This window comes from Pan paniscus, chromosome 20 (assembly GCF_029289425.2).
Source record: "Pan paniscus chromosome 20, NHGRI_mPanPan1-v2.0_pri, whole genome shotgun sequence".
NCBI classification, from domain to species: Eukaryota; Metazoa; Chordata; class Mammalia; order Primates; family Hominidae; genus Pan; species Pan paniscus.
This window is the reverse complement of record NC_073269.2, coordinates 22,566,366-22,584,126: the sequence shown is the minus strand read 5'-3', so window position 1 is coordinate 22,584,126 and position 17,761 is coordinate 22,566,366.

The following is a 17,761-nucleotide window of genomic DNA, read 5'->3' as shown; positions in this document are numbered from 1 at the left end:
TGAACAGAGAAAAGAAATCTATCTTGTAGGTAGGGCTTTAAGGGATGTGTAGGAGTTTGCCTTGTGTGGGTGGTGGGGCAAGAGCAGGTGAGGCAGAAGTTTACAGCAGGTGCAAAGTTTTAGAGGTAAGAAAGTACATGTGTGTTTGGGACACAACCGGAGCACTCTGGGCCTGCCTGGAACAGGGCAACACTTATTCTGCACCTCCTGTGCGCCAGGCATTTTATTGCATTAGCTCATTACATACAAGCACAAAGCGATGAGGTAGGCACAGTTACTGTGGTCACTTTCAGAGGAAAGGAGAGGAAACTGAGATTTGAAGGGATGAAGTCACCAGGCCTGTAAGTGGTAGAGCAGGTTTGAACCCAAGTGAGTCTTACTCTAGATCCAGCCTGTGCAAGGGACTGCCTGCGTTGCGCACATGGGTACCTCTCTCTCCCCAGATAATCCTCTTTAGGCTTTTCTTTCCTTTCCTCCCCTCTCGTCTCCTCTCCTCCCCTCCCCTCCTCTCCTCTCCTCCCCTCCCCTCCCCTTCTCTCCCCTCTCCTCTCCTCTCCTCCCCTCCCCTCCTCTCCCTCCCCTCCCCTCCTTTCCCCTCTCCTCTCCTCTCCTTTCCTTTTCTTGAGATGGAGTCTCATTCTGCCGCCCAGGCTGGAGTGCAATGGCACAATCTCAGCTCACTGCAACCTCTGCCTCCCGGGTTCAAGCGATTCCCTTGCCTCAGCCTCCCAAGTAGCGGGATTATAGGTGTCCGCCACCATGCCCTGCTAATTTTTGTATTTTAGTAGAGATGGGGTTTCTTTTCTTTTCTTTTCTTTCCTTTTCTTTTCTTTTTGAGACAGAGTCTCGCTCTGTCGCCCAGGCTGAAGGGTAGTGGCGCGATCTCGGCTCACTGCAAGCTCCACCTCCCAGGTTCACGCCATTCTCCTGCCTCAGCCTCCCGAGTAGCTGGGACTACAGGCGCCCGCCACTGTGCCCGGCTAATTTTTTGTATTTTCAGTAGAGACGGGGTTTCACCGTGGTCTCGATCTCCTGACCTTGTGATCTGCCTGCCTCGGCCTCCCAAAGTGCTGGGATTACAGGCGTGAGCCACCGTGCCCGGCAGAGATGGGGTTTCACCATGTTGGCCAGGCTGGTCTCGAACTCCTGACCTCAAGTGATCCTCCTGCCTTGGCCTCCCAAAGTGCTGGGATTACAGGCGTGAGCCGCTGCGCCTGGCCCCCTTTAGCCCTTTGACCCATAGGGGCTACTACTTGACAAATCATCTTGCTTGGAACTTTTGGACAGTGGTCCATGCCCAGGAAACATTGAACCTCCTTTCTCAGGAGTGAGCTCCCTGTCTCCGGGAGTATGCAAAGAAAAGCAGAACAGAAACGGGAAAGATCTGGGAAGGCGAATCAGCCTCCCGCTGCCGTTTATTATCTAGGTTGTTCAGCCCAACTTCCTCCCTGGCCAGTGTGTAACAGTCACTGGCCACGTGCCGTCTACCATTCTTGCACTCCACTTCCTCTCTCTCTTTTTGGTTCTGGCATCCTTCCTCTATCCTTGTCCCTCCCCCTTGGCTCCCTTCCCTGTGTCTCGCCTGCCTGTGATTTCTTCTGTTATTGCTGTGAGCAGTAATAGTAGTGGGAGTGTCTGTGTCGGGCACGATCTCCCCTATAAGGCTGGAAACTTTTGGAAGCCTGAGGCCTCTCTGGGGCCCTGGCCTTGTGCAACACAAGGCTTGGGCATCTGAGAAGGGATATGATAAAGTCTTTTGGAATGGGCTGAAAGGCCTATTTGTCCACTATTCATTCATTCCTTCCTTCCTTGTGTATTTATGGATGGGTCCAGGATTCGAACCCAGGAGCTTCTGAATGGAAGTCTATCCACTTCCTTCTGCCCACGCTGTGAATTATGATTGTTGGTACTAATTCTTTTTTTTCTTTCTTTTTTTTTTTTTTGAGACGGATTCTCGCTCTGTCGCCCTTGCCAGAATCATTCTGAGAGAGAGAGAGAGAGTCTTGTTCTGTCAAGCAGGCTAGGTTGGAGCACAGTGGTGTAACCTCGGCTCACTGCAAGCTCCGCCTCCCGAGTTCAAGGGATTCTCCTGCCTCAGCCTCCTGAGTAACTGGGATTACGGTACCCACCACCATGCCTGGCTAATTTTTGTATTTTTAGTAGAGACATGGGGTTTCACCATGTTGGCCCGGATGGTCTCGAACTCCTGACTTCAAGTAATCTGCCCCACTTGGCCTCCCAAAGTGCTGAGATTATAGGTATGGGCCACTGCACCGGCCTGTTGGTATTAATTCTATTACTAGTTGGTCTTATAGGGCCTGAAGAAATGTCTCCACTAGGGGGATCTGATTTGGGGATGAAGGTCTCCCCAATTAGGTTTTTGGGAGATAATGTCCTGAGTACTTGGAGCCATGAGGTCTTCCTGTCGCAAAGCATCTCCCAAGCTTGAGGACTCTGGTGTGGGACGTGTGGGGTGCATTTCCCTAGAAACTGAGAAGCCTCTGAGACCACTGCTCAAATCCCAGGCATGGGACTCCGGTCTCTGGTTTCTGGCCCAGCTCCATGACTGTTTCAAGGTCACCATCCCCAGAGGCGTCAGATGATGGCATTTGTGGGGAAAACGGAACCCTGAGCCCTCAGGACTGCTGGATATTCTCATCTTCTCCTGGCAATTATTTTCTCATTTTAACAGTTTTGTTAAGGTTTAATATAGACATGGTCAGGCTGGGTGTAGTAGCTCACACCTGTAATCCCAATATTTTGGGAGGCTGAGACAGGCGGATCACTTGAGGTCAGGAGTTTGAGACCAGCCCGGCCAACATGGTGAAACTCCGTCTCTACTAAAAATACAAAAATTAGCCAGGTGTGGTTGTGGGCTATTCAGGAGGCTGAGGTGGGAGGATCACTTGAGTCTGGGCTGTCGAGATTGCAGCGAGCTGAGATCACGCCACTGCACTCCAACCCAGCCTGCTTGACAGAATGAGTCTCTGTCTCTCTCTCTCTCTCTCTCTATCTACAGTGGTGTGATCTCGACTCACTACAACCTCTGCCTCCCAGGTTCAAGTGATTCTCCTGCCCCAACCTTCCAAGTAGCTGGGATTACAGGCACCTGCCACCATGCCCAGGAAGTTTTGTATTTTTAGTAGAGACGGGATTTCACCATGTTGGCCAGGCTGGTCTTGAACTCCCGATGTCAGGCCAGCCTTGGCCTCCCAAAGTGCTGGGATTACAGGCATGAGCCACCGTGCCCGGCCTTTTTTTTTTTTTTTTTTTTTTTTTTAAGACAGGGTCTCATTCTATCACCCAGGCTGAGGTGCACTGGCTTGATCTCAGCTCACTGCAACCTTGACCTTCAGGGCTCAAGCGATCCTCCCACCTCAGCCTCCCAAGTATCTGGGACTACAGGTGTGCGCTGCCATGCCTGGCTAATGTTTTGTATATTTTGTAGAGATGGCATCTCCTTGTTGCCCAGGCTGCTCTCAAACTCCTAGGCTTAAGAGATCCACCTTGACCTCCCAAAGTGCTGGGATTACAGGGTCAGGTTACCCAGGCTGGAGTGCAGTGGCACAATCTCAGCTCACTACAACCTCTGCCTCCAGGGCTCAAGCAGTCCTCCCACCTCAGCCTCCTGACTAGCTGGGACTACAGGTGCAGGCCACCTCTGCTGGCTAATTTTTGTATGTTTTGTAGAGATGGGATTTTGCCGTATTGCCCAGGCTGGTCTCAAACTCCTGAGCTCAGGTGATCCACCTGCCTCAGACTCCCAAAGTGCTGGGATTACAGGCATGAGTCACTGCACCCGGCCTCCATTTTAACCATTTTACAGTGTACAAATCAGTGACATTTAGTGCATTTACAACGTCCTGCCACCCTTGCTAATATCTAGTTCCAGAATACTTTCGTCCTCTTAAAAAGAAACTCTGTCCTAGGGTGGGCATGGTGGCTCATGCCTGTAATCCCAGCACTTTGGGAGGCAGAGGCAGGAAGATCCATTGAGCCCAGGAATTCGAGACCAGGCTGGACAGCATAAGGAAACCCTATCGCTCTATTCGGATTTTTTTTTTTTTTTTTTGAGAAGGAGTCTTGCTTTGTCACCCAGGCTGCAGTGCAGTGGCACCATCTCAGCTCACTGTAACCTCTGCCTCCCAGGTGCAAGCAATTCTCCTGCCTCAGCCTCCTGAGTAGCTGGGATTACAGACATGCACCACCACGCCTGGCTATTTTTTTTATTTTTAGTAGAGACAGGGTTTCGCCATGTTGGCCAGGCTGGTCTTGAACTCCTGATCTCAGGTGATCCACCCACCTCAGCCTCCCAAAGTGCTGGGATTACAGGTGTGAGCCACTGTGCCTAGCCTATAATTTTTTAAATAAAAATTGAAAAAAAAAAAGAAAATAAATGCTATCCTCAACAGCAGTAACTCCCTATTATGCACTCCCCCCCGCAGTCCCTCACAACCACAAATCAGCTTTCTGTCCTAAGGATTTGCCCACTCTAGGCATTTCAGGCAGTAAGTGGCCTTTTGCAGCTGGCTTCCTTCACACAGCATAATGTTTTCCAGCTTCACCCACGTTGTATCTTGTGTCAGTACGTTATTCCCTTTTTATGGCTGAATCATATTCCTGTATATGGATAAGCCACATTTCTTTTTTTGTTTTTTGTGGGGTTTTTTTTGTTTTTTTTTTGAGATGGAGTCTTGCTCTGTCGCCCAGGCTGGAGTGCAGTGGCGTGATCTCCGCTCACTGCAAGCTCCGCCTCCCGGGTTCACGCCATTCTCCTGCCTCAGCCTCCCAAGTAGCTGGGACTACAGGCACCCGCCACCATGCCCGGCTAATTTTTTTGTATTTTTAGTAGAGACGGGGTTTCACTGTGTTAGCCAGGATGGTCTCAATCTCCTGACTTTGTGATCCGCCCGCCTTGGCCTCCCAAAGTGCTGGGATTACAGGCGTGAGCCACCGGGCCCAGCCGGGCCACATTTCTTTATCCGTTCATCTGTTAATAAACATTTGGGTTGTTTCCACCTTTTGGCTATCACAATTATTGGCTCTTGTGATTCCACCTTTTGGCTTTTTTTTGCTATGAACATTTGTATACAAGTTTTCATGTGAATATACATTTTCTTTTTTTTTTTTTTTTTTGAGATGGAGTCTTGCTCTGTCACCCAGGCTGGAGTGCAGTGGCACGATCTCAGTTCACTATAACCTCTGCCTCCCGGATTCAAGCAATTCTCCTGCCTCAGCCTCCTGAGTAGCTGCGACTACAGGCGCATGCCACCACGCCTGGCTAATATTTTGTATTTTTAGTAGAGACGAGGTTTTGCCATGTTGGTCAGGCTGGTCTTGATCTCCCAACCTCAGGTGATCCTCCCACCTCAGCCTCCCCAAGTGCTGGGATTACAGGCATGAGCCACCGCGCCCAGCCCTTTAACTTTTATTTTTTTTGTTGTTGTTGTTTTTAGAGATAAAGACTTCCTATGCTTCCCAGGCTACTCTTGAACTCCGGGCTTCAAGTGATCCTCCCACCTTGGCCTCCCAAAGTATTGGGATTATAGGTATGAGCCATAGCACCCAGCCTCTGTTTAGCTTTTTGTAGAACTGCCAGACCCAGACTGTTTTCCACAACAGCTACACTATTTTACACTCCCACCAGCATCGTATGGAGGTTCTAATATGCCCACATCCTCACCAACACTTTGGTGGGGTTTTCCTATTAAAAAAAAAAATCATGGCGGGGCGTGGTGGCTCATGCCTGTAATCCTAACACTTTGGGAAGCCAAGGCAGGCCAATCACTTGAGGTCAGGAGTTCGAGACCAGCCTGGCCAACATGGGGAAACCTCATCTCTACTACAAATACAAAAATTAGCCGGGTGTGGTGGTGGGCACCTGTAATCCCGGCTACTTGGGAGACTGAGGCAGGAGAATCACTTGAACCCAGGAGGCAGAGGTTGCAGTGAGTTGAGATCATGCCACTGCACTCCAACCTGGGTGACAGAGTAAGACTTTATCTAAAAAAAAAAAAAAAAAAAAAAAAGGCCGGGCACCATGGCTCACGCCTGTTAATCCCAGCACTTTGGGAGGCCGAGGCGGGAGGATCACGAGGTCAGGAGATCGAGACCATCCCGGCTAACACGGTGAAACCCCGTCTCTACTAAAAATACAAAAATTAGCCGGGCATGGTAGCGGTCCCCTGTAGTCTCAGCTACTTGGGAGGCTGAGGCAGGAGAATGGCGGGAACCCAGGAGGCGGAGCTTGCAGTGAGCCGAGATCACGCCACTGCACTCCAGCCTGGGAGACAGAGGGAGACTCCGCCTCAAAAAAAAAACATAACCACTGGGTACCAATTTTTCACTATCCATTCACCTATTGGTGGGCATTTGGGTTGTTTCCAGGTTGCAGGGATAAAGGGGTTAAGTTTTCCTTGACCCTCTGAAGGTTCACAGAAAAGTCATTGCCATGGGGCCGATTGATTGCTAGGAAAAAAGGCATTGAAGTTTATTTAACCTGTATATGCGGGAGCCTTCAGAATGAAGCCCCCAAGACACAGGGGAAGTTGTCCGTTTTTATGCTTTGGTTTAACAAAGTATGAGCAGCGATGTAGAAATAAGATTGGGCTGGCCGGGCGCGGTGGCTCATGCCTGTAATCCCAGCACTTTGGGAGGCTGAGTCGGGAGGATCACCTGTGGTCAGGAGTTCAAGACCAGCCTGGCCAACATGGTGAAACCGTACCTGTACTAAAAATACAAAAATTAGCTGGGCATTGTCGTGGGTGCCTGTAATCCCAGCTACTTCGGGGGCTGACACAGGAGAATCACCTGAATTCGGGAGAAGGAGTTTGCAGTGAGCTGAGATCACGCCACTGCAGTCCAGCCTGGGTGACAGAGCAAGATTCTGTCTCCAAAAAACAAAGCACAAAACAAAACAAAAACAAACATTGGGCAAAAAAGGTTCAATGTGCTGAGACAGAGTGGGGAAACCCTGCAAGGCCTGTCTGTCTAGATTCTTCTTGGCCTCTCTGAGCAGCGTTCTTTCCTTCTGGGTATAGGGCAAGACCCTCTCTGGAATGGGGATCTTATGGCATACAGTCAAACAAGGTAGGTTAGATCATTTCTCTTTTTTTTTTTTTTTTTTTTTTTTTTTTTTTTTTGTGACAGAGTCTCACTCTTGTCTCCCGGGCTGGAGTGCAGTGGTGTGATCTCGGCTCACTGCAACCTCTGCCTCCCAGATTCAAGTGATTCTCCTGCCTCAGCCTCCCAATTAGCTGGGATTACAGGCGCATGCCACTGTGCCCAGGTAATTTTTTTTGTATTTTTAGTAGAGATGGGGTTTCACCATGTTGGTCAGGCTGGTCTCGAACTCCTGACCTAAAATGATCCATCTGCCTCTGCCTCCCAAAGTGCTGGAATTACAGGTGTGAGCCACGCGCCCGGCCAATTTCTTTATGGCCAGTTTTTACACAGAAGGGCACAGGGCAAGTTAGTCATATTTTTAGGGCTTATGGCTGGCTTTGGGGAAAAGGAGTTCTGGTTTCTCTGTCCTACTTTGGGGAAAATAATTATAGTTTCTGTGGTAACCCTGGCGGAGGGGAAGGGGCCTCGGAGACAGCCAAGAAGGTCAGAGAAAATCTCGTGTTTCTGAGACCTTCATTTTAGGGGTTTGTTTTCTGAGCCTAAACAAGGTGTTGACAATTGTGGATAAAGTTGTTGTTTTGATTGCCAGGCGTGGGGGCTCACGCCTGTAATCTCAGCACTTTGGGAGGCCAAGGCGGGAGGATTGCTGGAGGCCAGGAGTTCGAGAACAGATTGGGCAACATAATGAGATCCTGTGTCTCAAAAAATCTTTAAAGAAAAAAGCTGTTTTAAGCCTTTTTATACATATCTTTTGGTGGATATACCCCCTGTCTCTCCGGTGACTACCCAGGGTTGGAATGGCTGGATAACAAATATCTAGGCTGTTTCCTACCAATATTTCGGTTGTCAGATTTTTTTTTTTTTTTTTTGGAGACGGAGTCTTGCTCTGTTGCCCAGACTGGAGGGCAGTGGCGTGATCTCAGCTCACTGCAAGCTCCGCCTTCCGGGTTCACGCCATTCTCCTGCCTCAGCCTCCCAAGTAGCTGGGATTACAGGCGCCCGCCACCACGCCCAGCTATTTTTTATTTTTTTTTTGTATTTTCAGTAAAGACGGGGTTTCACCATGTTAGCCAGGATGGTGTCGATCTCCTGACCTCGTGATCGGCCCGCTTTGGCCTCCCAAAGTGCTGGGATTACAGGCATGAGCCACCACGCCTGGCCTTTTTGTTTTTTTCTTTTAGACAGGGTCTCACTTTGTCACCCAGGCTGGAGTGCAGTGGCATCATCTCAGGTCACTGCAGCCCCTTCTTCCAGGTTCAAGCAATCCTCTCACTTCAGCCTCTCAAGTAGCTGGAACTATAGGTGCACGCCACCACACCTGGCTAATTTTCATATTTTTAGTAGAGACGGAGTTTCGCCATGTTGCCTAGGCTCATCTTGAACTCCTGAGCTCAAGCGATTCACCTGCCTCGGCTTCCCAAAGGGCTAGGATTACAGGTGTAAGCCACTACACCAGGTCTAGATTTTTTTTTTTTTTTTGAGACGGAGTCTCACCCTGTTGCTCAGGCTGGAGTGCGGTGGCATGATCTCGGCTCACTACAATCTCCACATCCCATGTTCAAGCGATTCTCCCACCTCAGCCTCCCGAGTAACTGAGATTACAGGTGCCCACCACCATGCCCAGTGAATTTTTGTATTATAAGTAGAGATGGGGTTTACCATGTTGGCCAGGTTGGTCTCGAACTCCTGACCTCATGTGATTGGCCCACCTCGGCCTCCCAAAGCACTGGGATTACAGGTGTGAGCCACCACACCCAGCCACATTTTTTTAAATTTTTATAAGAGGCAAGGCCTCACTCTTGCCCAGGCTGGAGTCCAGGAGCATGATCATGGCTCACTGCATCCTTGATCTCCTGGGTTCAAGTGATCCTCCTGCCTCTGCCTCCTGAATAGCTGGGACTACAGGTGCATGGCAACGTGCCCAGCTAATTTGAAAAAAAAAAATTTTTTTTTTTTGGTAGAGACAGGGTCTCACTATGTTGCCCAGGTTGGTCTGAAACTCCTGGGCTCAAGCAATCCTCCCACCTTGGCCTCCCAAAGCACTAGGATTACAGGCATGAGCCACTGTACCAAGCTCAGGTTGTTAGATTTTTAATAGTCACCTTTCTTGTCTCCTTGCCTCGTCCTCAGGCCAACCCTATGTATCAGCATTCACTAAGCACTTGTGTTGACAACATTCCTGTTCTGGGTGCTGATGCTAGTGGTGGGGCGATTCACCTGTGGGGTGGCAGGGGGAGGACAGAGCTGCTGGTTCTGGGTGCAATTCACTCCTGCTCTGGGATGCCAGGGAGCCTGACGTCCCTTTAGTCACAAGATTTGTGTGTTAGTTTATCTTCGCAACCACCTGGGGCATGGCCTTTGAGTAAACACATGCAGTTGCCTGGAAAGTGAGGGTCAGAGACATCAAGGGACAGATTCAGTGACCTGTGCAATGACTGGGATGTGAACCCAGGGGAATTGACTGTAGGCCCTGCAAGAGATCCATCCATCCATTCATTCATTCAATAAACACTCCCTGACAACTTTCCTGTGCTGGGTGATGCTGGCATACCCAAGCGGTCTCAGTCCTGGTGCCCAAGGAGACATCGGTCTGGAGGAAGATCAGCTGGACACAGATGTCCCCCATCTCTGTGATGTCAGGGCTGGGATAGAGGGTGAAGCCAGGAGCTGGGAAAGTGGGGACTATGTCTGGGGAGACAGGGAACTTATCCTGAAAAACGAGACTTTGCAACTGGGGTTTTCAGGAGTGCGTGGGAGTTTGCCAGTCAGATAATGCATTCATTTACTCAACAATCCCCCTCCCCACTACCACCAGCCAAACCCTCTGTGCTACTCTCACTCCAGCCTGGCCTCAAGGATCCTCCAGGCTCAGGGAGACAGAACCAGATACAGACTCTCCAGGTGATCATGAATGGGCTGGAAGAAGGGGTGAGAGCAGGAGGTGCCCTGGGTAGAGGAACTGGGGGCTCTGAAGGGGACCACAGGGGGTCTCTTGGGAGAAGAGAGTGTGGTTGCAATTGATTCTCACAGAGTGGAAGTTGATGGTGAATATATATTATATATTTATATATAATATATTATATTATGTTATATATTATATGTAATCTTACATATTATATGTTTATAATATATACTATATATAATATATTTTATATATTATATATACAGTATATGTTATATATTTTATATATTATATATACACTATATATTATATATTTTATATATTATATATACACTATATATTATATATTTATATATTATATATACACTATATATTATATATTTATATATTATATATACTATATACTATATATTATATAGTATATATAATACATACAATATAGTATATATACTTTATATAGTATATATACTATATACTATATATAGTATATAGTATATATACTATATATAGTATATATAGTATATATCGTATATATAGTATATATTATACATTATATATACTATATAGTATATAGTATATATACTATATATTATATAGTATATAGTATATAGTATATATACTATATACTATATAGTATATATACTATATACTATATAGTATATATACTATATACTATATAGTATATATACTATATAGTATATAGTATATATACTATATACTATATAGTATATATACTATATAGTATATAGTATATATATTATATATATAAATATAATTTTTCTTTGAGATGGAGTCTCGCACTGTCACCTGGGCTGGAGTGCAGTGGCATGATCTCGGCTCACTGCAGCCTCTGCCTCCCAGGTTCAAGCAATTCTCCTGCCTCAGCCTCTCAAATAGCTGGGATTACAGGAGCCCACCACCACACTCAGCTGATTTTTTGTATTTTTAGTAGAGATGGGGGTTTCACTATGTTGGCCAGGCTGGTCTCAAACCCCTGACCTTGTGATCCACCTGCCTCAGCCTCCTAAAGTGCCAGGGCTACAGGTGTGAGCCACCGGGCCCAGCCGAATATTTTTGCTTTGAAATATATGGCTTGGGCTGGGTGTGGTGGCTCACTCCTGTAATCCCAGCACTCTGGGAGGTTGAGGCAGGCAGATCACTTGAGGTCAGGAGTTCGAGACCAATCTGGCCACCATAAGAAATGCTGTCTCTACTAAAAATACAAAAATCAGCCAGGTGTGGTGGTGCGCACCTGTAGTCCCAACTACTTGGGAGGCTGAGGCATGAGAATTGCTTGAACCCCGGAGGTGGAGGTTGCAGTGAGCCGAGATCACAGCACTGCACTCCACTCTGGGCGACAGAGTGAAACCATGTTCCCGCCACCACCCTCAGGGCTGGCTATGGGGGGCAAATGGGGAAAGAGGTGGCCAACTGGACAGGCTGGAACTGTGATAAGACTGACTTAGGTCCCTGGGGCTGTGGGGGACTATGAAATGGTGCAGTGAGCCAACATCAAGCACATACTGTGGGCCGTCCTCAGGGATGACGTACATGTCCCTTCCCTCCTCCATTCCACACACATGTATTGAGCACTCACTGTGTGTTAGACTCTGTGCCAAGCCAGCAGCGGGTGTCCCAGCCCTGACTTCAGGATTTCCTAGCTCCTAACTGCTAGCTCAGTGCTCCTCAATCTTTGAGACCAGATTAATTCATTAATTATTCCATTTGACATACGTTTCTTGAGTACCTACTATGTGAGGCAATGGAGAGACAAAGCTATCTGAGACCCAGTCCTGGCTTCTAAGAAGCTTATAGCCTGCTTGGGAGGCAAATAAGAAAACTAATGTGATGAGAGCAGCTGACCTCCTCCGCTCACTTTTGGGAGTCAGGGAAGGCTTCCTGGAGGAGGGGCCATCTTAGCAGAGACGGGGGGATAAAGCAGTTTATCCCGGAGAAGAGGGGAAAAGGTATTTCTGGCTGTGGGAACAGCGTGTGCAAAGGCCTGCGGGGGAGATGTGTGGGGAAAATTCCAGGGAGGCTGTAGGCCAGAGGATGGGAGAGGTGATGGGAAGCTGAAATGGCCAATCAGCAAGCAAGAACGGCCTTGTAGGCGGAGCTTTTGATGTGCGCCTTCTCATTGGTCGCCAGCCGTGGTCCAGGCAGCGGCAGTCACAGGGGCGTGGTCAGGGGCTGTGCTGCATCCCAGCCACGTGGTCCAGATCCCGAGCTGGATGCGACCTACCGAAGTGGCGCGCAGTGTTGTTACCCCGGCGGAGGTGACCAACCTGGGTCCAGACCCAGTTTCCAATTCCTGCTCACGTCTGGGCCCCCAAGCAGCATCGTGTGTCGACATCCAGACCCGCAGCAAGTCCAACGGTCACCAACGTCCCCGCACCTCCCTTTCTACTAATGACCCTATTGTAAAACGTGAGGTTGAGGAGTCAAGGGCACAGACACCAAGCTTGGTGGGGTTCAAATCTCAGCTCTGTCTCTCCCCAGAGGTGCGACCTCCCTGGGCCTTGATTTCGCCATCAATTGAACTGGTAGGGTCGCTGTGGGGATTAAAAGAGTTAAAACAGCCCGAGGGTGTAACCCTGCATATGCTAAGCGCTCACCTGGTATTACTTAATTCTTGTAATTTATCATTTTATTTTGGAAATCTACTGGCTACAAGTAGCTCTCTGGCAGCTGGTAGCAATCTGCCTGAGGTCTTCCTAGGGATAGTGAATCAACCCCGGGGCTGTTTCTAGATGCATTGAATTTAACCCAAATAAAGGTGACATCCTGTGTCTGAATATAATTAAACATCGATTCATTTGGACTTTGCAGTTCTCTTTTTGCATTTTGGAGCCAAAGTGAACAGGCCTCTGGGTCTCAAGCGTTTTCTTTCTTTCTCTTTTTCTTTTTTTCTTTCTTTTTTTGGAAACAGAGTCTCGCTCTATCCCCTAGGCTGGAGTGCAGTGGCGTCATCTCGGCTCACTGCAACCTCCGCCTCCCAGGTTCTAGCGATTCTCCTGCCTCAGCCTCCAGAGTAGCTGGGATTGCAGGTACATGTCACCACGCCCAGCTAATTTTTGTATTTTCAGTAGAGATGGAGTTTCGCCATGGTGGCCAGGCTGGTTTCAAATTCCTAACCTCAGGTGAGCTGCCTACCTCAGCCTCCCAAAGTGCTGGGATTACAGGCGTGAGCCACCGGGCCCGGTAAAGCATTTTCATAGGGCCCCAGAGTGCTTTTCAGCTGCGGGCACCAAGGGTCTGAGATAGGCCTGCCTGACAGTCCCCTTATGGTGGTCCTATAGATATGAGAAGTCAAACCCCTGAGTTGGGGTCCAGCAATGTCTCCTACTACCTGGGTGGTTTGGGCAAATGCCTTGGCATCCCTGGTCTATGGTTTTCTCACGGGTCAAAGGAAAGAGAGGCCCCACGGTGAGTGTTCTCTCCCCTCCCTACTTCAACCTCTTAGGTTGGTTGTGAGTCCACGAGGTCTCCAGCCAGTCTAGAGTGGGGAAACAGGACTTGGAGGATCAGAGTGAGTCCGGGTGTAGCCCTGAGCTAGGGCGGGTCTAGGGACATGGCTGGATCCAGTGGCGACAGTGGAGGTGGATCCAGTGGCGACAGCGGAGGTACTGGAGACTGCAGAAGACAAGGTTCGTGCTGGCCCCTTTCCAAGCTAGGCCCAACCAAAAATTCATTTCACATGCTCTTAGGATACTTACATTGGACATAACACCACCTGGCCCTCAGCTCACTCCTTTGTGCCTTAGTTTCCTCATCTGTAAAATGGAAATGATGGTACCCACTTCCAGAGTTGACATATAAGTGAGATACACAGAAAGAGTGTTGAGAGGGAGCCCTTGCTTTTTTTGACTTAAAAAATATATACATATTTAAAGTAGAGGGCCTGGCGTGGTGGCTCACGCTTGTAATCCCGGCACTTTGGGAGGCCGAGGCAGGCAGATCACGAAGTCAGGAGTTCGAGACCAGCCTGGCCAATATGGTGAAACCCCATTTCTACCAAAAATACAAAAATTAGCTGGGCATAGTGGCAGGCACCTTAATCCCAGCTACTCGGGAGGCTGAGGCAGGAGAATTACTTGAACCCGGGAGGCAGAGGTTGCAGTGAGCCAAAGGTTGTGCCATTGCACTCCAGCCTGGGTGACAGAGCGAGACTCTGACTCAGAAAATAAATAAATAAATAAAATAAATAAAGTAGAGATGAGGTCTCACTATTGTTGCCCAGGCTGGTCTTGAACTCCTGAGCCCAAGCAATCTTTCCGCATCCCAAAATGCTAGGATTACAAGTGTGAGCTACCACGTCTGGCCTGACTTTTTCTGGTGGGGGACGGAGTCTCGCTCTGTCCCCCAGGCTGGAGAGCAGTGGCGTGATCTCGGCTCACTGCAACCTCCATCTCCCAGGTTCAAGTGATTCTCCTGCCTCAGATTCCCGAGTAGCTGGGACTACAGGCGCCACCACACCCGGCTAATTTTTGTAGTTTTAGTAGAAACGGGGTTTCACCATGTTGGCCATGTTGGGCTCGAACTCCTGACCTCAAGTGATCTGCCCGCCTTGGCCTTCCAAAGTGCTGGGATTACAGGCGTGAGCCACCATGCCCGTGCCCTATCCACACCCGCCCCCCCCGCCCCCACCCGGCGCCACCTTAAAAAAAGTTTTAAACTGTCATTTTAGGAGATTTAGGGGAAGTAGAGCCAGTAGAGTGCAGAGGTTAAGGGCCTCAGCTGGGCTTCCTAAATTCAAATCCAAGCTCTGCCACTCCCCTGATGTGTGACGTTGGGTGAGCGACTTAACGTTGTTGTTCTCAGTTTCCCCATCTGCAAACTCTATTATGGGGATTAAATGAGTGCTTGTAGAGTTCTGTTCCATGTCTGGCACACTGCAGGCACATGTCAAATAAGTTAACCTCCGTCAGAGGGTCACAGAGGGTCCCTGGTTCCCCTCTGCTCCCAGCCCTGGGATGGCCTAATGGCTTATGCTGCCCCCAGCTGGCCACTCTGGGAACTTTGGGCTGAGGCCCCCTCTCTGAGTCCGGAACCTCGCCTCCATTGGGTCTGAACCTATTACGTTCCTTTGTCTGCCTTTATTTCCCGCCTCTGTCTCCTCCTCTTGACCAATCCAATCACTTTTGTTTATGATCCATCCAATCCCATCCAACCACTCCAGGCCCATCCAGTCATTTTGCAGCCTAGCGTTATTTCCACCCTACATTCCTGCAGGGCAGGGCCTGGAACTTTCAAAAGATTGATGTTGCCTTTGTCCCATTTAATTCTCTGGGAAACCATTATTATTTATTATTATTATTATTATCTGTTGTCGTTGTTATTGTTGTTGTTTTTGAGACAGAGTCTCACTCTGTTGCCCAGGCTGGAGTACAGTGGCGCGATCTCGGCTCACTGCAGCCTCTGGCTCCTGGGTTCAAGCGATTCCCCTGCCTCAGCCTCCCGAGTAGCTGGGATTACAGGCGCCCGCCACCACGCCCAGCTGATTTTTAAACTTTTAGTAGAGATAGGGTTTCACCATGTTGGCCAGGCTGGTTTTGAACTCCTGACCTCAGGTGATCTGCCCGCCTTGGCCTCCCAAAGTGCTGGGATTACAGACTTGAGCCACCGCACCCGGCGGAAACCATTATTTTTTATCCTCATTTTGTAGGCGATAAGCCAAGTTTGCCCTCATCGATTTCTCTGCCCCAGGCAGCCTGACAGCTACAATAAAGGTCAATAAGAGGTCCAATCTCAGAGCCTTTGCACACGCCCTGCCCTCGGCCAGGAATGTCCTTCCTCCAATTCCCTGTGCTGAGCGAGATCCTCCTTGCTCGCTGGACCCTTGACCTTGGCAAAGAAGGAGCCGCAGAGAAAAAAGGGCAAGAGAACATACAGACAGTACCGGCATAATTAAGTGGCGGGATGAGAAGGCTCAAATCAATAGCTTTGGAATTAGCTGAGCTGTTGGCTGGAAGAAAATGGGGCACCAGAGCTTAAAAATTAATTGGATCCGAGTGCTCAATGGTGAACGTTGAAATGCCCCTTTCATCATTATGATTATTATCATCATTATTATTATTATTTTGAGATGAGGTCTCACTCTGTTGCACCCAGGCTGAAGTGCAGTGGCGTGATCTCGGCTCACTGCAGCCTCTGCCTTCGAGGTTTAAGTGATTCTCCTGCTTCAGCCTCCCAAGTAGCTGGGACTGACTACAGGCAGGCGCCACCACGCCTAGCTAATTTCTTTTTGTATTTTTAGTAGAGACGGGGTTTCACCATGTTGACCAGACTGGTCTGCAGCTCCTGACCTCAGGTGATCCGTCCACCTTGGCCTCCCAAAGTGCTGGGATTACTGGCGTGAGCCACCACACCTAGAAGAAACGTCCCCTTTCAGATCAGCGCGAGATGGGCATGGGTGTGGATCCAGACTACGTTCATTGAGTGAATGAATGATTACACAGACGTCTGCATTGCAGAAACGGCCTATTCTGAGAGTTAGTCCAGACCCACTTCACGTCCCAGCCTTGTCCCCCTCCCCCGCCCCGCTGCCCCAAACTCTCAGGAACTCAGTCTCCCCATCTATAAATGAGCACTTGACTGTAATCCCAGCACTTTGGGAGGCCGAGGCGGGTGGATCACGAGGTCAGGAGATTGAGACCATCCTAGCCAACATGGTGAAACCCCATCTCTACTAAAATACAAAAAAAAAATTAGCTGGGCATGGTAGTCCCAGCTACTCGGGAGGCTGAGGCAGGGGAATTGCTTGAACCCAGGAGGCAGAGGTTGCAGTGAGCCAAGATCGCGCCACTGCACTCCAGCCTAGTGACAGAGTGAGACTCCATCTCAAATAATAAATAAATAAATAAATAAGCACTTGAGAGAAGAAGAGGAGCACCTATGGTAAGCCCTTGGGCTTACCATATTTTTAGTGTATTTTTAGTAGAGACGGGGTTTCACTGTGTTAGCCAGGATGGTCTCGATCTCCTGACCTCGTGATCCACCCGCCTCGGCCTCCCAAAGTGCTGGGATTACAAGCGTGAGCCACCGCGCCTGGCCCTCTTTATTTTATTTTTTTAAGAGACAGGGTCAGCCGAGCGTGGTAGCTCATGCCTGTAATACTAGCACCTTGGGAGGCTGAGGCAGGCGGATCACTTGAGGTCAAGAGTTCAAAACCAGCCTGGCCAACATGGTGAAACCCTGTCTCTACTAAAAATACAAAAAACTAGTGGGGCGTGGTGGCGGGTGCCTGTAATCCCAGCTACTCAGGAGGCTGAGGTACAAGAATCGCTTGAACCCAGGAGGCGGAGGTTGCAGTGAGCCGAGATTGTGCCACTGCACTCCAGCCTGGGCAAACAAACAAACAAAACAAAACAAACAAACTAAAAAAGAGACAGAGTCTCACTCTGTCACCTAGACCCAGGCTGGAGTGCAGTAGTGCAGTCATAGCTCACTGCAGCCTCCATCTCCTTGGCTCAGGCAGTCCTCCCACTGCAGCCTCCTGAGTAGCTGGGACTACAGGCACACACCACCATGCCCAGCTCATTTAAAAATTTTTGTAGAGATGGGGTCTCACTCTGTTGCCCAGGCTGATCTCAAACTCCTGGTCTCCCTCAAGGAATCCTCCCGCCTCGGCCTCCCGAAGTGCTGGGATTACAGACATAAGCCACTGCGCCTGACCTGGACTCATTCTTGTCCCTTCTCTTTCCTTACCCTGCATGTCCAGTGCATCAGCAGGTC